This window comes from Budorcas taxicolor, chromosome 19 (assembly GCF_023091745.1).
Source record: "Budorcas taxicolor isolate Tak-1 chromosome 19, Takin1.1, whole genome shotgun sequence".
NCBI classification, from domain to species: Eukaryota; Metazoa; Chordata; class Mammalia; order Artiodactyla; family Bovidae; genus Budorcas; species Budorcas taxicolor.
The window spans coordinates 14905886-14930417 of record NC_068928.1 but is presented as its reverse complement, the minus strand read 5'-3'; the positions used below and the strand labels follow the sequence as shown (position 1 = coordinate 14930417).

The 24532-nt window shown below is 45.6% G+C and overlaps 1 protein-coding gene across 4 annotated transcripts in view; it reads right to left on the bottom strand.

Annotated features, from left to right (window-relative positions):
- Positions 1 to 24532, bottom strand: part of RFFL (ring finger and FYVE like domain containing E3 ubiquitin protein ligase) — a 74624-nt gene that overhangs the window by 25052 nt on the left and 25040 nt on the right. The window contains exon 1 of one of the 4 annotated variants that reach the window (XM_052657384.1): positions 10490 to 10713. The exons of the other annotated variants lie outside the window; for them this stretch is intronic. The gene's annotated coding sequence lies outside the window, so the exon portion shown is untranslated. Of the gene's footprint in view, positions 1 to 10489; positions 10714 to 24532 lie in introns of those variants that run through there. 4 annotated transcript variants of the gene reach the window in all.

Sequence of the window (24532 nt, the reverse complement as noted above, 5' to 3'; positions counted from 1 at the left end):
GTGTGCTCCATGCCCCAGCTGTTTAGGAAGAGAGAAGCTGATGGATAACCATAGGCTGGGAAGCAAGTGAGAAGTGAGGATTTGCCAGACTCCAAGGATAAATTATTCTCTCTCGAAACTTTTGACAGTGAAGGGAAGAGAGAAGGCAGCAGGCCTCAAGAGAAAGGCCGACATATTCAGAGACCACAGAGGAAGCCCCGCAAAGACTCAAACCTGATAGAGGAAGGGAAGGGGAGCTGGCAATAAATATGGGAACAAGGGCCATGAGGGAGAGAAAGGTGACCAAGACATGGCGGTGGACTCCCCCTGGGCAGGAGAAAGGTCACCTCTTTCCCCAGAGACTGGAGCAGGGGTGAAGACAGATGGAATCAAAGCTAAGCTGACAGCACTAGCAGAGAGAGATGAAGGATGAAATATTTAACCACAAGAAGAAAACAAAGGGCGGGACTAACTGGAGACTGAAACTTATATACACTGTTGATACTATGCATAAAATAGATACTTTGGCCACCTCATGCCAGAGAGCCAACTCATTGAAAAAGACCCTGATGCTGAGAAAGAATGAAGGCAAGAGGAGAAGGGGACAAGAGAGGATGAGATGGTTGGATGGCATCACTGACAATGGACATGAGTTTGAGCAAACTCAGGGAGGCAGTGAAGGACAGGGAAGCCTGGTGTGATGCAGTTCATGGGGTCACAAAGAGTTGCACACAACTTAGCGAATGAACAACAATAAGATAGATAACCAAGAACTTACTGTAGGGCACAGGAAACTCCTCAATGCTCAGTGGTGACAAAGAGGGCTTGTATGTATACGGATAACCAATTCACTTTGCTGTACAGCAGAAACTAACATTGTAAAGCAATTATATACTGCAATAAAAATTAATTTAAAAAAAAGAAAGAGGTAAGGACTTGGTCACATCACAGGTAGACCCCACTGGGTAAGGTACCATTTGGGAGGGAAAAGTGGAGAGGTGGCCAGCTGTGTAGTGTTTCAATTCCTGTGCTTTTACAAGTGCATGGGAAACACCAGAGGTGCTGGCCCCAGGGAGACCAAAAGTGATTTCCACAAGGTCCTTGCCCCCCCGCAGGGACTCTGGCCCCATCAGGCATGATATATATAGCTCAGCTCAGCTCTCTGGGTACGACAGCTAAGAAAGCTCTTCCTTAGCTGGGAGTCAAGGGGACCTGTCTTCCTCAGCACTATTTTCATCCTCTTAACTTTGGCTCTAATCTCAACTGCCTCCTCTGAGCAGCTCTGAAAGAAAAAGCTGTCAGCCTGTCTGAGTATTTGGCTGCACTTATAAGGAACTGGTTCTGTGGGAAGATGTGAAATTTGCCCCGTGGTTACTCCACAGGCCCCATTTGTGGGTGGAGAATGTGGCCTCATTCTGGGGATGTGGGCGTGTGGGCAAGGGGTCACTGGGGAAGAGGCTCCAGTGCTAAAAATAACTGAGGCCTGCCCGGCCTAACAGAACAGGTTCACCAAGGATAGCAGACAAGGCTTCGACTCTCTGTGACGTGTATTTAAATACCAAGACACATTTCTTAATGAGAGTTGTGCCAAAATGGAAAGCCATAAGCCTAAATAACAACTAGGATGCTGCTGTCTACTCACGAAGTCTCATCCGACTCTGCAACCTCATGGACTGCTCTGCATGGACACCTCCCCATGGACTCCGCGACCCCGCCAGGCTCCGCTGTCCATGGGATTTCCCAGGCAAGAATACTGGAGTGGGTTGCCATTTTTTCCTCCAGGGAATCTTCTTGTCCCAGGGATCGAACCCACGTCTTCTACATCCCAGGTGGCGCTGCTGATGCTGCTGCTGCTGCTGCTGCTGCGAAGTCGCGTCAGTCGTGTCCAACTCTGTGCGACCCCATAGACGGCAGCCCACCAGGCTCCTCTGTCCCTGGGATTCTCCAGGCAAGAACACTGGAGTGGGTTGCCATTTCCTTCTCCAATGCATGAAAGTGAAAAGTCAAAGTGAAGTTGCTCAGTCATGTCCGACTCTTAGCAACCCCATGGACTGTGGCCTACGAGGCTCCTCTGTCCATGGGATTTCCCAGGCAAGACAACTGGAGTGGGGTGCCATTACCTTCTCCAAGGTGGCGCTAGTGGTAAAGAATCCACTTGCCAATGCAGGAGACTCAAGAGATGCAGGTTTGATCCCTGGGTCAGGAAGACTCCCTGGAGGAGGAAATGGCAATCCACTCCAGTATTGTGGCCTGGAAAATTCCACAGACAGAAGACCCTGGTGAGCTGTCCACGGGGTACCAAAGAGTCAGACATGCCTAAGTACACACACACACTCCTGTGCTGGCAGGCAGATCCTTCACCGCTGAGCCATCAGGGAAGCCCAAATAACAACTATACCCAGGGTTATTTCAGGAAGGGAAAGCAAAAGGTTTATCTTTTTAACACTGCCAAACACAACTTTTACTTTTCTCTGGGGAATATGTTTCATCCTTCAGCTCTTAACAGAGACACACATGTGGCATCCAATTACGGTCCTTAAAGACAGAAAGTGGAACCACCTGTGGGGTAGACAAAGAATTTTCCCCCAAAAATAAAACAGAATTCTCCCTGAATGGATACATGTATGTGGTTGGCCAAGTCCCTTCGCTGCTCCCCTAAAACTAGCACAACACTGTGAATCAGCTATACCCCCATACACAATAAAAGGAACTTTCCCTACATTGACAGCTTCGAACAATCTCCCTCTGTCATCTGCAAGCTTCCTCCTGATCTGCAAAGAAAATCTGCAAAGAACCCATGTCACCTAATCTTTGCTAAGGGCTTGAAAATTCCTTCCCCAACTTCCCTCGCCCTCTTCAGAAAAAAAAATGGACTTGGCAATTTAATTTTCAAATATAGTCTGACTGCTCTTTTACTAAGTTTGTTTGAAACCTACCAGGCTCTCCTCTTCCAATTTGCCTAAAGGGTAAAAAAGGTGGGAGCTGTAGGGCTGGGGTGAATAAGAAAATGTAGCATTCCCTGTGGAGAACCCTGTGGTCTAAGGCAAGAGTGGCTAGCGGGCACATGGGGTTCTGTCAGCTTGGTAGACCAAACCCTGTTGAACAGGAAAATAACAGTGCTAACAACAGGGTAAGATAAATGACCTATTCCAGGCAGACTGAGTACAGCCAGTTAGAGGTGAGAAGGCAGATCATGTGATTTGTCCCTGTGAAGTCCTAGAATCCTGAGTAATTTGAAAACAATCACTTCTCCACTTGTCCGCCCACCCAACACAAACGATTTTAAGTGGGATCAGGGGTGGCCATGGGCTCTCCCATGGAGAGAAGGGTCAGAATGTCAGTATCCGAGGAAAATCTCCAAGTTTGCAATGCAACTTCACAACCATCTTGCTAACCCACCAAAATCCAAGGCATTACACTTGAGGTCCCCAAGGTTCTCATCCAGTTTCTTTCAAGTTTAGTTAACTGCTCTGTGAGCCAAGGTACTTCTGCAAAAACAGGCTTTACCCTGATACACAGACAGCCACATCTTGGAATTAAGATACAGTGAACCCACTGTATGTTGTCACCATTGTTTAGTCACTAAGTCGTGTACAACTCTTTGCGACTCCACAGACTGTATCCCGCAAGGCTCCTCTGTCCATGGGGTTTCCCAGGCAACAGGACTGGAGTGGGTCTTCATTTCCTCCTCCAGGGGATTTTCCTGACCCAGGGATTGAACCCATGTCTCCTCAACTGACAGATTCTTTACCACTGAACTACCAGGAAGTCCTCTCGAACGCACTATATAAGACATTGTACTGTGGCGGATTCATGTTGATGTATGGCAAAACCAATACAATATTGTAAAGTAATTAACCTCCAATTAAAATAAATAAATTTATATTTTTTAAAAAAGACATTGTAAAAACCCTCTGGAAAAAAAACCTAATTAAAATGCCCCTATCCTCAAAGAAGTATTTTTCATTTTTTTAATACGTACTTTTCTGACATTGTTTCCCTGGTGGGTCAGATGGTAAAGAATCCGCCTGCAATGTAGGAGACTGGGGTTCGATCCCTGGGTCAGGAAGATTCCCACAGAGAAGGAAATGACAACCCACTCTAGTATTCTTGCCTGGAGAATTCCATGAACGGAGGAGCCTGGCGGGCTACAGTCAACAGGGTCACAGAGAGTTGGACACATCTAAGCAAACAACCGGAGAAGGCAATGGCGACCCACCTCAGTACTCTAGCCTGGAAGATCCAATGGGCAGAGGAGCCAGGTAGGCTGCAGTCCATGGGGTCGCTAAGAGTCAGACATGACTGAGCGACTTCACTTTCACGCATTGGAGAAGGACATGGCAACCCACTCCAGTGTTCTTGCCTGCAGAATCCCAGGGACAGAGGAGCCTGGTGGGCTGCAGTCTTTGGGGTCGCACAGAGTTGGACACGACTGAAGCGACTTAGCAGCAGCAAGCAAACGACACTTTCACTTTCAGACACAGCAAATGAGAAAATGGCTAGTTGCAAGCCCTATAGAATCATCTCCAGTTTCTTGAGGGTGGTTTGCTTGCTATCGGACTTCCCTGGTGGCTTAGACGGTTAAGCGTCTGCCTACAATGAGGGAGACCTCGGTTCAATCCCTGGGTAGGGAAGATCTCCTGGAGAAGGAAATGGTAACCCACTCCAGTATTCTTGCCTGGAAAATCCCATGGATGGATCCCTGGTGGGCTGCAGTCCACGGGGTCGCAAAGAGTCGGACACGACTGAGCGACACTCACTCACTCGCTTGCTTGCTGTCACTACCGTACTGCTAGAATTATCAAAAGCGTCTATGCTACTAAGTGTAGAAAGGAAAGTACCCCCAGGTTCTGCATCGTTAATATAGAATGGGCCTTGCTTCATCTTGTATATTATCCTTAAAAAGCAATTAACATAGAACCGCAATGACTTTGAAAGAAAATGCTACAAAAACCTATCAATATGGCTTAGCCATGCCTCTTTGAAATAACTGTAGAAGTAATTACATTTTCTAATAAGTAAAGAAGAAAGTACCATTCTCCACTGGAGGACTAAGTCTCATCTCCAGGCACTGAGCTGGGTTAGGCAGCAACTGGTGTTATCTCATATGGTCCTCACAAGAGTCTGGCAAGGCAGGTTAGCTAGTCCCATTTTCAGGTAAGAAAACCAAGGTTCAGAGAACATAAGTAACTTGCTTACCTAAAGGTCATACCCAGAAGATAGTAAAGCCAGAATGTGAACCTAAGTCGCTTCTACCCTAAATCCCACACTCTGTAAATCACAAGAAAAGTGTTCTCAATTCCACCCCACCCTCGCAAAAAAAAAAAAAAAAAAAAAATCAGGGCTTCCCCGGTGGCTCAGTGGTAAAGACTCCCTCCGCCTGCCAAAGCAGGAGACAGAGGTCCGATCCCTGGTCTGGGAAGATGCCACATGCCAAGGAGCAACGAAGCCCGTGCGCGACAGCTACTGGGCCTGTGCTCCAGAGCCCAGGGGCTGCAGCTACTGAGGCCCCCAAGCCCTAGGGCCCGTGCTCTGCAACAAGAGGAGCCACCGCAGTGAGAAGCCTGCAGACCACAACTAGAGAAGAGCCCACTTCTAGAGAAACCACTGCAAGTAAAGAAAAGCCCACAGTGATGACCCAGCACAGTCCTAAATAAATAAACTTAAAAAAAACAGTCTGTCTGCCCTGCCGCCCATTCCCCTCTGAGCGCCTGTTTTCTACCTCCACTGGAGATTTCGCATTGGCATACAGGCACTGTCCAGGACCTCCCAGTTCAAAAGACTCTTCCCTGTCTTAAGTACAGATTACAACCACACAGTGTTATCACCGAACACCCACTGGAATGGCTGAAATGGAAACGACAGATACCAGCAAGTGTTGACAAGGATACAGAGTAACTGGAACTCTAACACGGCTGGCAGAAAAGTGAACTGGCACCACCCCTTGGGAAACACACATATTTACACACACACTGCTGCTGCTGCTGCCAAGTCGCTTCAGTCGTGTCCGACTCTGTGGGACCCCACAGACGGCAGCCCACCAGGCTCCCCCGTCCCTGGGATTCTCCAGATAAGAACACTAGAGTGGGTTGCCATTGCCTTCTCCAATGCATGAAAGTGAAAATTGAAAGTGAAGTCGCTCAGTCGTGTCTGACTCATAGCGACCCCATGGACTGCAGCCCACCAGGCTCCTCCATCCATGGGGTTTTCCAGGCAAGAATGCTGGAGTGGGGTGCCGTCGCCTTCTCCGATTTACACACACAGGGCTTTGCAATTCCACTTGCAGGTATACGCCAAACGGAAACATGTTTCTTAAAAGAAGTATACAAGAATGTTTGTAGCAGTACTGTTGTAAGAGCCTCAAGCTGGAAAAGATCCAAACATCAATCCATAGTAGAAAGGACAAAAAGGTCTACTCAGACAGCGATGAGAATGAAACTACTGCTCTATGCAATGGGTTGGAGATGAATCTTATAATGCTGACAGAAAGAAGACAGGCACAAAAGAATACACATTAAATTATTCTATTTACATAAAAGTCAAAGACAGGCCAGCCTTTCAGCTCCTCAGGGACGCCAGGCTCACTCCTGCCTCGGGACCCACACTTGCTCCCCTGCTACTACTCTCCTTCCCAACCGCAGTCTCTGCTCAGATGGCACCTGTTTGGAGGCGTCCTCCTGTCACCCACTTGCTCAGTGCCCTTTCGGTTTCCTTCAGGAGAATGATCATAATCTGTAGTTACATCTGTCTGTCTACAGTGTAAACTCCAAAGGCAGGAACCTCATCTGTCTTCACGTTTCTATCCATGTCAGCTAGCACAGGGCTACTTTATAGCAGGCCCCCAAATAACTTGCAGAATGAACAAATGGAGAAATAATCCATACTTTATCAATACAGCCTGAGACAAGGACTAGTTATCTCTCCTTAGGGCCCAAAGCATTTTGCCATTATTTATAGTGATATAAGGTGACTATAACAAAGTCCTTTATCAAAAACAAAGATAGCTTTTGGACTTCCCTGGTGGCTCAGCTGGTTAAGAATCCGCCCACAATGCAGGACACCTGGGTTCTATCCCTGGGTTGGGAAGATCCCCTGGAGAAGGGAACAGCTACCCACTCCAGTATTCTGGCCTGGAGAATTCCAGACTGTATAGTCCATGGGGTTGCAAAAAGTCAGACACAACCGAGCAACTTTGACTTTCATGAGCCTTCCCTGGCAGTCCAGTGGTTAAGACACCACACTTCCAATGAAGGGGGCACGGGTTCGATCCCTGCTCAAGGAACTTAGATCCCACATGCTGCACGGTGAGGCAAAGAAATTAAAAAGCAAAAAAGAAACAGGACTTCCCTGGTTGGGGCACTGGGTAAGAATCCACCTGCCAGTGCAGGTGAGATGGGTTAGATCTCTGGTCCATGAAGATTCCACAGGCCTCACAGCAACTAAGCCTGTATACCACAGCTACTAAAGCCCGCCTGCCTAGAGTCTGTGCTTCTCAGTAAGAGAAGCCACCGTGATGAGAAGCCTGCGCACACAGCTGGAGAGACGGCGCTGCTCTCCGCAACAAGAGAGAGCCCGAGTGTAGCAACGAAGACCCAGTGCAACCAAAAAATAAGTATTTTTTCTTAAAAAAGAAACAACAACAAAAAAGGTAGCTTGCCTTGGACAAGCTCCTTAAGTTTTCTGAGTCTGTTTTCTCACCTGTATGAGATGGGTAACCTCCCCTGCTGGTAACTACAGGGATGAGAAATAACCAAGTGCCCAACCTACACTACGTGCTCCACAAATAGCAAATCAAAATAAATGGTCACTGAACTACACGTCATTACAAGTGTAAAATGGCAACAGCCAGGCTGTCCAATGGCGATTATTGGCTGGCAATCCCAATGTCCCTCACTCCCTCTGGTCACACAAAGCCCGAGTTCCCCACGGCCCAAGGGACCGGGCTGGACGGGGCCTCTGACACAGCTATCACATCACCCACACAACAAAGACATGATCATTATCTAGAGAACTCACCTGAAGTTTAAAATCATCTCTCAGCTTGGAAGGCTGCTAATTTTTAAAAAAGAAGTTGGTGTGGAAAGAAACTCGAATTCCCTCAAAAACTGTTTAATGTGAAAAAAACAGGATCTTGGAGTGGCAAGTGGAATTTTCCAGGAAACCTGCCTGACTGGGGTCCATCTCAGAAGGGAAAGATTTAAAATGCTGCTGACAACACAATGGGCATAAAATAGGGTGCTGTGCACTTGTAAGCAGGCACCCTGCGGGGCTCACCACACTAGACTGCTCTCCCTCGCTGGGCACGGGCTGAGGAAGCATGTTCTCTGTGGTACTGGGACTATCTCTGAGATGTTTATTTCAGAATGAAGAACTCAGAACACCTAAGTCACAGAGGAGACAAGTATCCTGTGCAACTTTAGAACTTCAAGACCTGAATGGGAGCAACAACTCTGCTGAGGTGGTATACGGGCTGGACGTAAACAGGAGACACTTCAAGGCTGGAACATTTCCAAAGCTAACGGGGGTCTTCCATCCTCCAAGGCAGTCCTTTAGATGTGGGTAACGGAAAATGCATTTCCTAGATAAGAATTCTCCTTTCGGGCTGAATTTTTAGAAAACAGAAGAGTAAAAGTATATATATGAAAAAAATAAACTTACCAACTACATTTTACTTTGGTTTTAGACTCAGTCAATGTGTGCGTGCATGCTCACTTGTGTTCGACTCTTTGCGACCCCATGCAGCATAGCCCTCCAGGCTCCTCTGTCCATGGGATTTTCCAGGCAAGAATACTGGAGTGGGTTGCCATTTCCTTCCCTGGGGGTATCTTCTTGACCCAGGGATCAAACCTATGTCTCCTGCGTCTCCCACATTGGCAGGCAGATTCTTCACCACTGGACCACCTGGGAAGCCCAGACTCAGTCAGACCTGACCTTAAACCCTAGCAGTGAGGAAAGGAAGGAGCTTGAGGAAGCTGCTTCTCTGAGTGTCACTGCAATGAACTGCAGTGAACTGCCTGAACCTCCTGGGCTGGACAGAGTAGGTGCTCAGTATGGAAGGAGCAGATCTTACTGGGCTTTCAGTTTCGCATAACGGGCGGAAGGCAGCATTAGCCGTTCACTGAACGGCGGACACTAGAATAAGGCATGGAACTAATGGGGATCGAGAGTGTGCCTCTCTTCAGACCACTTCCGGAGCCTGCATCCACACCAAGACGTCCTTCCAAGGCACCTGGGTCTGGCTCCCCTCTCCTCCAATCCCCACATTACACTTCAGTACAAAAATGATCAAAGCTTCTGGTGAGGAGATTCCCTGGTTGTCCAGTGGTTAGGACTCTGCGCTTTCACTGCTGAAGGCACAAGTTCAGTCCCTGGTCAGGGAACTAAGATCCTGCATGCCAGCACCACACAGCCAAAAAAAAAAAAAAAAAAGCTTGGGTGGGAGAGAGAATTGCCTGTGCTGTTATTTGAGGCACAGGCAAGGGGAAAGCTGGAGGGAGGCATTCAGATTCAAGGGTCCTGAAGTCCCTCCTCAGATGATCCTAGAAATTTTTATTTTTTAAGGAAAAGGTAAAAACACTACAGAATACTTAACATGAGCCAAGTGAGTTGTTATATTTCCATCTCGTGTCTCATTTAATACAATAATGCAGCCAAAAACATCAGAACTGAAATGCTCATTTTGTAAATGAACACTGGGCTCAAGAGGGACGAGGGTCGCACCAGTAGACGGCGACCGGATGTAAGTTCAGGTTCTTTGAGTCCTCTGTGGTCCTACAGAAAGTGGGGTGAGGGGCTGCTCTCACCATCCACATTCCCCACCCTGAGCACCAGGGCTTCAAGGGCCTGTGCACTGGGAGAGGGAGGTGAACCATCAACTAACAGTCGGCCGGGAGAAGATGACGGACAGCCTCTCAAGGGGGCAGTGGGGAGAAGTCCATCACACCAAATGCTGCCCCCGTCCAGGGATGCCCAAACGGGCACCTAAGCACCAAGGCAACCTTCCCCACTCGAGGGCCTTGTGAGAGGCACCGCAGACAGAAAAACCCTCCCCGGGAAGCCAGAATTTTAATTCACACGTCCAGAAAGTCATCTTCATTTCCTGCTCACTACCACTTTTGGGCACCACTGCGTCACACAGACATCCACTTCCTGAAGATAAAGCTCTTCCTTGACATTTGGAATGTGTTTCAGTTTCTACTCTTGCCTACCTGTGCTGTTCCCGTGGAGGACGGAGGGCTGTCTGACTTTATTGTCTCAAGTACAACCAATGCTCTATTAACTTTCCTTTTAAGAAGTGCTTTCACTGGTAACCACTGAATAAATGAAAACCAGTCATTGGTGCTCTGGGGCCCAGCTACCCTGCTACGCCATCAGTTCCCCAAACGCCAAGCTTACGGCGTCCTCAGGACCTTCCCCCCAGCCCCTCTCTCAGCCCCCAGGACCCTCCTCCCAGCCCCTCTCTCAGCCCCGGTGACCCTGCTCCCACCCTGCCTCCTCCAGCGGCACTTACTTCCTCAGGGGAACCTTCTGGGCCCCAACTGTGCTCTCACAGAGTCTTGAACGCCTCCTGACAACTGTCGCGCATTCATCTGCTCAGCCCTCGTCCAGCCGCTAGTGATCCCAAAAGGACAAAACCAGGCATGGTCCCCACGCGACACGGCGAGTGCATTCTCAGAGGGTGAGTGTTGCGGAAGCGCCGCGTAAAGCACCTGGCTGATGGTTTGTATGATTCTCTCTAGAGTGTCCGTCTCCCGTGGTTAGGGAGCAGAAAGTGAAACAGGAAACAAAAGCGAGTCACTTTATAGCTTTATTCCCAGCCTCAGTGCCAGGCAAATGTGATCATCAGGTATTTGTTGAAGTCTGACTAATGATAACAGCACCAGGGCTTTCAAAACTGGGGGGAAGGGACAAACATTCGCTCCTGAAAACTCCACCATCGTAATTCCAGGGTAGTGAGCAAATGACAGGTTTTCAACCCATAGAACCACAGCAGTCCCTTTAAGGAAAGCTCTCATGATAACGTGCCTACCTCACACATGCTGAAGATAATTTAGGCGTCTGCTAAGATTACTTGAAAAAAAGAAAAAAGAACGGGAACAGACTGACCTTCGAAAAGTAATAGAAAAATGTTACAACTGGCAGTTATTACCACATTAAAAAACCGGAAAGGGAGAGCCTGGAAGACGGACACGTTCTTCACTTCCATCCCGCCCCTGCCATCTAAAGGCAAAGAAGACCTCAGTGCCCTCCTGGAGGCTGTGGTCTGAAACGGTGCTGAAACGGAGCGGCAAAAATACACACAAAGATGAAAACAGCACACGGAGAAGATAACAGAGAAAAAAAATGAGACAGACTTTGAGCAGACACAGTCCAAGCAGACGTCTGCCTGTCGCTACTGAGCCCACAGCCTGAGCCAGGTGGGACAGAAACAGGACAAAAGGCAGGTAAGAACCAGAACAGCACAGGGTCTAAAGGGGAGAAAGGATCACAATGACAGCAAGAAGGGAAGGAGGAGAGGGGTTTCACTTCCCACCAGTAACAAATGAGTTCTTTTTCTGAAGTGGTAACTGACTGTTGTAAACAACTGAAAAACATACATAATAACCACAAGTTATAAATGTTCCTGGAAACTCCCTGGTTCCAACTAGTGGATGACACATATCTGTGGAGGGACCTCTGCATCTGCTCTGAAGTTCAGGGGAAAGTAATTCTAACCAATGGAGCTGCGCCAAAACAGCACCCTTGGGGTCTGACCGATTAGATGGCTGCTTCTTCACCCGGCTTTCAGGAGAGATGACAGACTGAACAGTGCGACGGAGAAACCCACACATTTCATTTCAGCCTGGGCATTCTGCCCCGAAGGGCGAGTCAATCAGGGAAGAAAGCAGCGCAGAGTGAAGTCTTCAACAACACTGAAAACAGAATAAATGGATCTGCAGTTTAATTACTGAGGATGCTTCTTTCCATCAAAACTGATGAGGAAGACCATCAAGATGAAAAAGACTGCTTCTCCTTGTTCTCTCAGTGCGGGGGACAGAATTTACCAGATAAGCTGTTCTGCACCTTCTGACTGAAGAATTTGCTTTCACTAGATACTGGGACTGACAAACTGGTAATCAAGTTGAAAAGCATTCACAGAGGGAGGGACCAGTTGAGAGGGTTTGTATCCTCCTGTGCCCTGGGGAAAGCCAGAACTTCCAGACAGGGATCCTGTCTGGTATCAAAATGATGTACTTGATGTAACCAAATGTACTGGGTGTGGAAAGAACAGACTCTAGATTCCTTGTTGCTGCTGCTAAGTCACTTCAGTCGTGTCCGACTCTGTGCAACCCCAGAGATGGCAGCCCACCAGGCTCCGCCATCCCTGGGATTCTCCAGGCAAGAATACTGGAGTGGGTTGCCATTTCCTTCTCCAATGCATGAAAGTGAAAAGTGAAAGTGAAGTCACTCAGTCATGTCCAACTCCTAGCAACCCCATGGAATGCAGCCTACCAGGCTCCTCCGTCCATGGGATCTTCCAGGCAAGAGTATTGGAGTGGGGTGCCATCGCCTTCTCCAAGATTCCTTGTTACTTTCTTCAAACCTTCATTTCCTCAAGAACCTGCTTCACTGAAATGGTAATTGAAAGGACTAAAATAACAAGCATTTACACTGGACCCTAGTACATAATAGGTGCTCAATAAAATAATTTAAAGAAAATCTTTCTAAGGTTACTTGTGACAATTTATATGCTATATCCCCTACTTCAAAAAACAAACTCTGATACCTTAGAACTAAATGACTCCAGTTCCCTCTCACCAGCTCTTAATTTATAATCCCTGAAGAACTGTCTCCAAGGTGGTCAGAAGTAGTTTATCAGAAGTGCCTGCCAGCCTGCTTAGTCACTGACTCTTCAAAACCCTATAGACTGTAGCCCATCAGGCTCCTCTGTCCATGGGATTTCCCAGGCAAGAATACTGGAGTGGCTTGCCATTTCCTACTCCAGGAGATCTTCCCGATTCAGGGATCAAATCCACGTCTCTTGCATCTCCTTATATTGGTAGGCAGATTCCTCACCAATGAGCTACCTGGGAAAACCATCTAAAGTGCAGCCCTACACTGCTACATTCCTTCCAATTCAACCCAATTGCTAATGAATTTATCAATTTTCCCCAAAGCCCAGAGACAGCTTAGACTTTTCTCCCTTAGCTCCTCAACACCTCCCAGTTAACCAAATTCAGAGAGGAATGGAAGATACACACTTCTGGTTCCCCCAACCGGTGCTCTGCAACTGTGTACTGCACTCAGGTCAGACGGGATTCGGGGATAAAGGCAGAACAAATTCAGACTAACCCCTAAAGACCTTTGGGTGGTTCGATGTCTCCATCTGAAAATAATGCCAAGTTTCTGAAATGTTGTCTGCTCACTCCAGGATGTGAAATGCCCAGTATCTATCTCAAGAAGCAGAAATGCAGATTTCTAGTTCACCTAGAACCACAAAGAAAACCTTGTATTCACTCCATACTATCTCCTAGTGAAGAAAACCTGTGCTTACCCGGCCTTCAAGTTTCACTCTTTGCCTATATATCCCACAACACAGTGCAAACTGCCTCATGTTCACCACTCCTTGACAGACTCAAGAAAACAGACATCCATCCCGATACCAGGAAGAGATGCTGTTTTCATGGATGTTGGGATGTACTGCTATTTTTATCCATCTGCTCCTGGAGTTATCAATACAAAGTAGCAGGACAGTATTCTTTGCAATGTGGAAAGGATACAGGTTACACAAAATAATATTAGCCAAAGCTTCACCTGCCCTAAACTCATTAGTTCACCAGAATGGTGCTGTTCTAAAATAACTCAAGCATTTTTTAATAATCCACAAAGACCCCAAGAGAGACATAATAAAGCAGATTCCACAGTGGGAAGCAATGAGGAATGGAGAGTCAGAAAACAGGAGTTCCGAAGATTGTTTACCAGCTGAGTGACCCCCAAGCAAATTATTCCAGAAAGTTGCCGAGGTGTAAAACAGTTCAGCAGTTACAATTAGATCCAGCCTCCAAACTCAATGAAATTTTGAAAGACTAAAAAGACCCTGGGGTTATTTGTAAACTACCTAACTCAGGAAACACTCAAAAGGAGATTTAGAAATCCTGGAATTCAATAAAAGGAACCTGTAATTTAAAAAGTGACTTAGAGGCTAAAATTTCCTATTGTTATCAAAAAATAAATAAACAACCAAATACAGTGTGAATCTTGCATCTATCAAAAGTAACAGATTAGCAGTCAATTCAGGGGTTTCATTTTGTAAAACACAGATGCAATCTGGTGTAAGCTAGGAAGAACCACATGCGCCAGGAAGAGTGACCTGATCCCCAGAAAAAAAGATCTGCACCTCTATTGAGGCAAGGGCAGTATAGGTCTTCTTGCCTTAGCTCCTTTTCAAAGCAGAAACAGAGACTCTTCAGCTAAGCTCAACTCTTGACTTATTAACCACACCAAGTTTCAAAATCCAGGCGTACAAGTCACAGTAAAGACAAGCACATCCTGTTTGCACTTGACTTCCTGTTCTGGGCCGTCTGATCACTTTACAGGGCTGCTCCCTAGCCACTAATGGGTAACCTTTCATATCTGCCAAACCACTGGTTCACTGGACAGCATTTCAGTGACAACAGAATACACAGTTCTAGGAGTCGGGTGAAAGATGCACCTAAAAAGCACCCAAAACCCATCATCAGCCTCTCAGACACTTCCTGGATTTCCCAGGCTTCTTCATACTGACATCCGACTTGGAGTAAACAATAAAAACTTAACACAAATAGTGCTGAGATAAGAAAAGTAAGCCTGGAACGAAACTTAGGATGTGAGGGCTGGGAAAAAGAACAAGAAAACTTGGAGATGTTTTCATTATTAAACGTTGGCTTCTTTTCAAATGTCAAAGGCCAGTCCCCAGTGAGCTGATTCTCAGAAGGGAACCTCGCCGAGCGATCACAACAGTTAACAGGACCCTTCTGGTGAACTCGGTCCCTGATCCAACCTGCTACCAACCTCAGTCTACTTTTCAGCACTGCAGAAGCCTTCAGTTTCAGAGACCTGGAGCCTCCACTTCAAGCCAAACTTCCACTGTTTTCAAAGAGCCCGTGGTTCCCCCAAGCCACATTCAGTGTTGGGAATAAACGCTGGACGATGAATACCCCAGTTTTTACGGACAAGTCATTTAGCTTCTTTGCATCTGTTTTTCCATCTGCAAAAGAGGACAACTGCACTACATTCATCTCTAATGTCTCTTCCAGCTGTGGAAAAAATGCAGGGATTCATCAATAATAGCAGAAGATTCCGTGGCTTCCTGCATTATTCCCTTGGTCAACAAGATGCCTCTAACATCCCATACCCCGCAGTGTGAATATACACCTTGATCTACCTTCTGAGCACCCAAGGATTTTTTTATCCCATTCCCTTCAAATGGATATCAGAAAGTTTCCCACTTGAAAGCCATATATTAACAAACCTTGAGGACACCTCTTTACACATGGTCTTTTCATTAAGATTGGAATGTAATTACCGCTTGGTTCCCATGTTGGTCATAGGATTCCTGGAGAGAATCTGAAGCCACAAAGGATGGAGAAAACTGACCAACAACATGTGGTACTCCCTCCCACACAGTGACTACTAATGGGGAAAGAATGAGACAAATCTGGGTAAGAAAAGGGAGTGGTGAACACAAGTTCAGTGAGTCAGTGCAAAGAAAGAAAGAAGGAAAGCAAAGGAAGAAGAGAACAAGCAAGAGGGAAAAAAGCTACACCAGTGAGCTTTTTTCTTAAATCTGAAATTCTGCTTATCCATTTATCCAACAGATATCCACTGCCTACCATGTGCAGGGAACAGAACAAGAGTCTAGAGGAGAAACAAAGGTCAACCAGATAGACCTGTTCAATGATGTCATGGTCTAGCAGGAGAGAGAAAGGCATGCACACAAACAACTGAAATACACGGCATAAAGTGTGCTGTGCCATAAAGGAGACATAAAAGAATCCTCCACGGTGAGGCTCAGAGGAGGAAATGATTACTCCCAGGGAAAGATAAGACAAGGCTTCATAGGAAGAATGACATTTCAAGCTGAAAACACAACAGAAACAAGGGCACGCAAGTAGGAAATCAAGGACACATAGTTTCGGTGAGTAACTAGATTTGATTAGAGATGTAAGTGGCCATGAAGAGAGAGATGGTAGTGATAATAATAGCTAAAAGATCCAGAGAGCCGGGGCTCAACTGGACAGCTAGATTGGAGCCAAACTGAGTATTCCAAAATCAGATTCAGAATTTGAATATAAACCCAGTGGAGAAGGGACGGGAGCGGGGACTGGAGCTCAAGGAATCCCATAATTTAACCCGTAAAATTAAGATAATAAAATCATCACAAAATCAATGTGTGCAGATTCCTGAAGTCCGTCCAAAGAGATGCAATGTCTTCCAAACTAAAAGCAATGAAGAAAGGAGGGTAGAAAGGCCTGGATGATGGCATTCATATATTTAAACCAAGAATGCGGTCACATCTAAGTGTGGTCAACAAAGGAACCTAGAAAAAAATCGAAGGGGCCACACTGACTCAGAACCAACCAAGGCAGAGAAATACTGCAGTAAGGTAACACGCCATCCTCCCTGCAGTGGGACAAGGTTCTTTCATGAAGCTTAACGGAAACATCATATAGCAGCAGTTACAGGTATGGGTTAGATAGCATCACCCACTCAAAGGACATGAATTTGAGCAAACTCCGGGAGATAGTGAAGGACAGGGAAGCTTGGCATGCTGCAGGCTCTGGAGTAGCAGAGTCAGACACAATTTAGCAACTGAACAACAGCAGGGGTTATGAGTTTTTGGAATCAGAGGGACTTGGTTCCAATCTCAATTCAGCCTCTTACCAGTTTGAACAGAACCTTGGTTTCATCTGTAAACTGAGGATAACTGTGTCTCCTTTGCAGGAGGATCACTGGGAGAGTTAAATGTCCTCCTTCAGGCAAAGCATTTGGGGTGCTACCTAGCATATAGCGTGCCATCAAGAATCTCAGCTTTTTTGTAACTGTGTTCTCTCCTACCAACTATCCTATCACATTAGTCCATGCTCATGAAAGCAAGCCTGCTATTATTAAACATCAGCTTTCAGATCTCTTGATATGAACAGCAATGTCCCAGACAAATCCAAGATCAAGTCAACAGGAAAGGAATCCACTTGAAAATAAAAACTGGCATTCCACATTTCCTCATAGCTCAGTTGGTAAAGAATCTGCCTGTAATGCAGGAGACCCGGGTTCAATTCCTGTGTGGGAAGGATCCCCTGGAGAAGGAAATGGCAACCCACTCCAGTATTCTTGCCTGGAGAATCCCATGGACAGAAGAGCCTGGTGGGCTACAGTTCATGGGGTCGTAAGAGTCGGACACGACTTAACGACTAAACCACCACCACCACTCTGAGCTCAGTCACTCAAGTCTGAACACAATCCTGTCTCCAAAATCCTGATCATTTCCAGGTACAAAACGAAATCCATTCAGGAGAACTAGACCTAAATTGTAACGACCAAAATGCTCAGATGGCTTCCTGAGAATGCTATATGGAGCTCAGCAGGCCAGTCCTACGTGATGCCACCTCCAATCTCCAATGAGCCAACCTGGACAATATGCTCCCACACTTCTCCTTGCCTTCCACCTCTAGCACACCCTCCAGTCACACACTGTGGCGAAACACTTTATCCATCTCCCTCTCTCACCTTCTACAGGTCACAGAGCCTATCTTATCCAATCTTATCCATCTCTGCATTCTTTTGCTCCACATCCCAAAATGCTGTGCATCAAACAGAACCACAATAAATATTTGTCATAACAATGAACTTCAAATACGACTTTTCTTAGATCCATTTTGATCTACCATTCCCATATTCTGAGGCCCTTTTCCAATTTACTGAATTCTTATTCTAGCCCTTTCTTCCCCCTCCTTTCCTCAATCTCTCCACACCTGAGCTACCAAATGTTACAGAAAAGTCAGAAGACTTTATTTACTGGGTTTCCAACAAATTCATACAACTGGGACCCAGCCATTCTTGGGCTTGGAAATCTTTATTCATCTCTAGTTAATGTCTCATAGCATCTCTCTGAAGAGCAAAGCCATGCAGGATTTAGGACATGGGACCTGGAGTCAGACAGAACTCAAAGTCTTCCTGTGTGACCTCAGCTGAGGTGCTTAGCTTCCCTAAACTTCACCTTTCAGATCTGTAAAATGCAGGACCTAAATGAGGTAATGAACCCAAAGCCTTAACAACACAGTAAAGAGCTCAAAATATGGAAACCATTACTCTTCTGGCTTTGTCTAAGAATCTTCCAACCCCTGTGCTCTCTTCCACTCTTTCTTTGTCAGATAACCAGAAATCTCTCCTACTTCCCCAAAACAATTCAGCTGGGTCCCATCCACTGGAGAGGCAATGGTGGTACAGTGGAGAACGCTGGGGTCAGGAGTTCATCTGAAGCCTCAGATTCCTCAAACTGCAGAATAGTTATTTTAATCTGTTCCTTGTAGAATCACTGTCAGCTTTAAATGGAAAAATATGAAAAAGCAGTAAGCAGAAAAAGAGCGGGGAGAATAAGAGAAGTGATAAGGCTTTCAAGTAAAACCGATCCAGTTTCACATTCCAGGCGTCACTGAACTTGTGTGATCCAGGGCAAGTTAATTTCTCTAGCCCTCAGTTTCCTGTCTGTAAAATAGGGGAAATAACTTCACAGGCTTCTTGCGTAGCCTAACTGGCATGTTAATTTCCCATCCTTCTCTCTCCCTTTGCTTTTCTTTCCATCTCAATCACCAGACCAGTAGAATCCACCATTTTTGACCACTGATTAAAAAAAAAAAAATTAGCACATCTCCAATATATTTATATTTAACAGCAAATTAGACAAGAACTGTACAAAAAAGCTCTTAATGAACCAGATGTGTGGGTCTGGGTCATTGGTGTGGTCACTCACCTAGAGCCAGACATCTTGATGTGTGAAGCCAAGTGGGCCTTAGGAAGTATTACTATGTACAAAGCTATTGGAAGTGATGAATTCCAGCTGAGCTATTTAAAATCCTAAAAGATGATGCTATAAAAGTGCTGCACTCAATATGTCAACAAATTTGGAAAACAGCAATGGCCACAGGACTGGACAAGGTCAGTTTTCATCCCAATCCCAAAAAAGGGCAGTGCCAAAGAATGTTCAAACTACCATACAAGTGTGGTCATTTCACGTGTTAGTAAGGTTATGCTCAAAAGCCTTCAAGCTAGGCTTCAGGGGTACATGAACCAAGAACTTTCAGATGTACAAGCTGAGTTTAGAAAAGGCAGAGGAACTAGAGATCAAATTGCTAACATTTGTTGGATTGTAGAGAACTCAAGGGAATTCCAGAAAAACATCTACTTCTGCTTCATAGACTACGATAAAGCCTTTGTGTGGATCACAACAAACTATGGAAAATTCTTAAAGAAATGGCAATACCAGACCACCTTACCTGTCTCCTAAGAAATCTGTATGCAGGTCAAGAAGCAAGAGTTAGGAACCAGACATTGAACAACTGACTGATTCCAAACTGGGAAAGCAGCACACCATGGTGTATATTGTCACCCTGTTTATTTACCTTATATGCAGAGTACATCATGGGAAATGCCAGGCTGGATGAATCACAGACTGGAATTAAGACTGCCAGAAAAAATAACAACAACCTCAGTTATGTAGATGACACCACTCTAATGGCAGAAAGTGAAGAGGAACTAAACAGCTTCTTGATGAGGGTGAAAGAGGAGAGTGAAAAAGCTGGCTTGAAACTCAATTTTAAAAAAAACTAAGATCATGGCATCTGGTCCCACCACTTCATGGCAACTAGAAGAGGAAAAAGTGGAAGCAGTGACAGACTTTATTTCCTTGGGCTCCAAAATCGCTGCGGACGGTGACTGCTGCTATGAAAATAAGAGACTCTTGTTACTTGGAAGGAAAGCTATGACAAATGTAGCAAACGTATTTATTAAAAAGCAAAGACAAAGGTATGTACAGTCAAAGCTATGGTTTCTCTATAGTCAAAGCTGACAAAGTATGGTTTCTCTAGTAGTCACGTAAACATGTGAGAGTTGGACCATAAAGAAGAATTGATGCAAAGAAAAAAAAAAGAAGAAGAATTGATGCTTTCAATTCTTTCTTTCAGTTGATCACCGAAAAATTGATGCTTTCAAATTGTGGGGCTGGAGAAGACTCTTGAGAGTCCCTCGGACTACAAGGAGATCAAACCAAACCAGTCAATCCTAAAGGAAATCAGTACTGAATGTTCATTGGAAGGACTGATGCTGAAGCTGAAGCTCCAATACTCTGGCCACCTGATACAAAGAGCCAATTCATTGGAAAAGAGTTGGGAAAACATCTTTCCTTGATGTTGGAAAAGATTGAAGGCAGGAAGAGAATTAGGTGGCAGAAGATGAGATGGTTGGATGGCATCACCGACTCAGTGGACATGAGCTTGAGGCAAACTCTGAAAGATCGTGCAGTCCATGGGGACACAAAGAGTTAGACACAACTTAGGAACTGATCAACAATATTACACAAATAAACTGTGTTCTATCTAAAGCATAATACTAAAAAGAAATTTCAAAGGGTAAGATAAAAATATAGAAAAACTTAGCTCTAGTAATTTCTTCCCATACTCCAAAGGAAGGTTTTATCTGTCCCAAGAATTTGGAAATTCATCTTGGAGATCATCATACTTCTATGGAAATTGTTTTGAGACAAAGGTAAACAGAATAGACTTGGTATAGCTCCCAGCACTGTGAATGATACAGAATACATGCTCAGGAAATACTGGTCCGTCAAAGATTTTAGAAAACCTGCCTCTACACACACATTTCTCTCTACACACACGTTTGCACAATCTGAGCTCTCAGTTCAGTCTCTCTTCCTCTTCAATCCCCAGCTTCCCCCAGCTCCTCCAGAACAGACGGTGCTCCACTTCACTTCCACATCACACAGTTGTTCATGAACTCTGCTCCTCTCTGCTAAAAGCCCTTTCTCCAAGGTCATCAATGATCTTGTGATAACTAAATGTGTGGCTTTTTCCTACATCAAACCTCGACAACCTCCCAGATACCAATGACCTACCTCCTTCTTCCCTTTGGTTCCCATTGAAAACACAATAGTCTGGCTCTCCTTTGAAGAGCCATTTTCCTCCCTGTCCTTCCCTGGCTCCTCCTTTTGTCCCCTAAATGTCCCCTGGGGCTCTGCACTAACCATTCTTGCTTTCCTTCTCTAGTGAACGCTGTTGGATTTACTTTTAAAATATATCCTGCAAACATCCCGCCTGTGTCCATGGCCATACCCTGTCTTACATGTCACTATCTTTCTCAAGAACTAGAGCAAACTCCTCCTCACTGACCCCTTCATGTTGTTGCTGTTGTTTCATTTTTTATATTTATTTATTCATTTCTTTTGCTGCATCGAGTCTCAGTCACTACATGGGGACTTAGTTCCCCATCGGAGTGTGAGATGTTAGTTCCTTCGTCCCCTGCATTGGCAGGCCAATTCTTAACCACTGCGCCACCAGGGAAGACCCTAGCGCCCTCTTTGCCACTCTATTCTCCACACAGTAGTCAAAGTAAACTTCTCTTTTAAAATATGTATTCTGGAAAAATAAATCAAATACAAAATACTGTTACTCTCCTGCTTGAAGGCCACCGTGCCCTCTTGTAAAGCCTACGCTCCCTATATGGCCTTCAGAGGCCCCAGGTGATCTGGGCCCTGCCTGCCTCTCCCACTTTACCCAGTGCTGCCCACTCCCATCGGGGCTTCCCTGGTGGCTCAAACTATAGAGCCTGCCTCCAGTGTGTGGGACCCGGGTTCGATCTCTGGGTCGGGAAAATTCCCTGGAGAAGGAAATGGCAGCCCACTCCAGTATTCTTGCCTGGAGAATCCCATGGACAGAGAAGCAGGCTACATGGGGCTGCAAAGAGTCGGACACAACTGAGCAACTAACACACACATCCACTCTCTTCACCCGCCATCATTCCCATTCACCTCACTCTACACCCTTGGTGGTCTCCTTTTATTTTGACTCCCTCAAAAAAAAAAAAAGTTTCAGGTATTACTGTGGCTCCTCTCCTGCCAGGAGCATCCTCCAGAGCTCTTCACAAAGTCGGCTCCTTATTGGTCAGGCTTCAGCTCACCCTCCGGACAACGCTGTTGTCTGGCACACAGTGGAAGCTCACTAAGTCTTTGGTGAACAGATTCCTCCGTCTTAGTCAGACAACTCCAAATCTAAGTATCTGGACTCAGTCTCACCCTTCAGTGTTAGCAGCAATTTCCAAATGGCTGCTCAACATCCAGACCTCAAATCTAGCACACCAAGGACACTCAAAACCAAACCCTTCATCTTTCCCAAACAAGTTCCTCCAATCTTCTGAAATTATATGGGTAACATAACCCACAATTTCTGCTTCAGGAATGTGAATTTTCCATTCATTTGCTACACCTGTCCAAAAATTCTAATCACCCATGAAAACCAAATTTAAATTTCACTTCATTCATTCACGTTTTCAATCAACCACTTATTCATTCAACAAATAGTTACTGAGTACCTTTTATGAGACAGACACTATGTTAAGATACTGGAAAGCAAAGCAGACCTACTTTTATCTATTATATACCAGTCAAATAATCACACAAATATTTCATTATAAACTAGGAATTGCTATGAAGGAGAAAGTGCTATGAAGGAAAAGGAACTTTGAGAAAACATAAGCGAGGCATCAAGAAACACTCCTTCGGTGCTCTATTGACTCAATGAGATGTAATTCACAGGCTCCAGCCTGGAAGGTGGAGGCTGCAAGGCAAAGGCGTCATCAGCCAAGTCCTGGAAGCACGAGGACGCCAGCAGGCCTATTTTAAGGCGCCTACCGTTCTTCTTCTCCTTCGCTTCCCTATTTAAGTGGCTGCACTAAGCCTTAGTTGTGCCATGTGGGATCTTCAGTTGCAGCATGTGGGCTTCAGTTCCCAGACCAGGGATCAAACCAGGGCTCCTGCATTGGGAGCCAGATGTCTTAGCCACTGGACTATCAGGGAAGTCCCCACCTGCCGTTCTGCTTCATATGCTATACCTGTTCGATCGGTCTTGCTCCCTCCCCTCACCCCAGCCTCATTTTACTGACAGTTACCTGAGAGAAAGGACGCAGAATGTGTGAACACCCGCAGGAGATACTGAGTCACATGTGTGATGCCTAAGGAGACTGTGCTTATAAAAATCTCCCAGATGACTCTGATATGCAGCCGAGTGTGTAAAGTATACGCCCAAACCACCTACTCAATAAATATGCATTGATATAATTATCTCACTTAAAATCTCTAAGGTCAGTGTGGCCAGTTGTTTCCAGAACTGACCACAATAATCCCAAGCATGCTACATGCCCTCCTGCAGTGTGACTGACACTCCACCCTGTAAGAGGTGGCGCCCACGTCCCCTCCCCTTGGGCTACATGCGTGACTGACTTAGACCAAAAAAATGGGGCAGAAGTGTCTGTATGAAACACGGGCCTAGACCTTAAGAGGACCTGCCGCTGCACGGTGGCCCCCTGGGAAGCCCAACAGCACATGAAAAAGCTGCCCAGCCTGGATTAATGAACGATGAGAGGCGGTGAGAGACAGGGACCTCACAGAGGACAACCAAAATGTCCCAGCCAACAGCACCAAGGCCCAGATGTGAGTGAAGTCATCTTGGATCCTCCAATCAACATCAATGGAGCAAAGTGGTATGTCCTCCTCCTCTGAATTACTAACGCACCAAATCACAAACAAAATGTCATCTGAAGCCACCAAAAGTTTTAGGACGCTCTGTTACATAGTCATGGATAACTGACAGTCAGAAATTCAACACTCTTTCAACAGTCATTCAAAGGTTTCCCAACTTTGATGATCAAGAAACTCTTTCTCATATTCATTAAAATCACTCCTCCTTCAACTGAAGCCCATTTCCTCTGAAATCTTTGAAGTATAAGAAGACCAATTAATCAAAATCCTCCTGGCAAAAACTATTCTTATACTTGAAGATGGTAATCAGCCACCCCTCAGCTCTTGCTTCTCTAAGCTAAAATCTTTTTTTTTAAACATATAACAATAAGGACTTTTTAAAAAACTTTTAAATTATTTTTATTCCTCTCTTAAGTATGGGAGGACCAAAATTGGATCCCACATGCCAGTATAGACAAGAGGTTATGTCCCTGATGGTTCCTCTTTTTATAATCAAATTCCACAGTCCCACATATGGCATGTTAGTCCCCCCAAAGTTGTGAATAAACATAATCATTTACTGGAATTAATGTGAAACTCCTTCTGTTCTTAACACTCAGCTTATCCCATTTTGTGATGAGTCCCTTCATTCCTCAACCTGGTCTGACACTCCACTATTGAGCAGATTTTAATAACTTCTAGATATTTGAAGCACAACAGAAAAGCTTGAGGCTGGAGTGGGAGTACCATTCCTTTCGAGCAAGGTCTCCGACCACGGTCCAGGCCTCTTCAAGG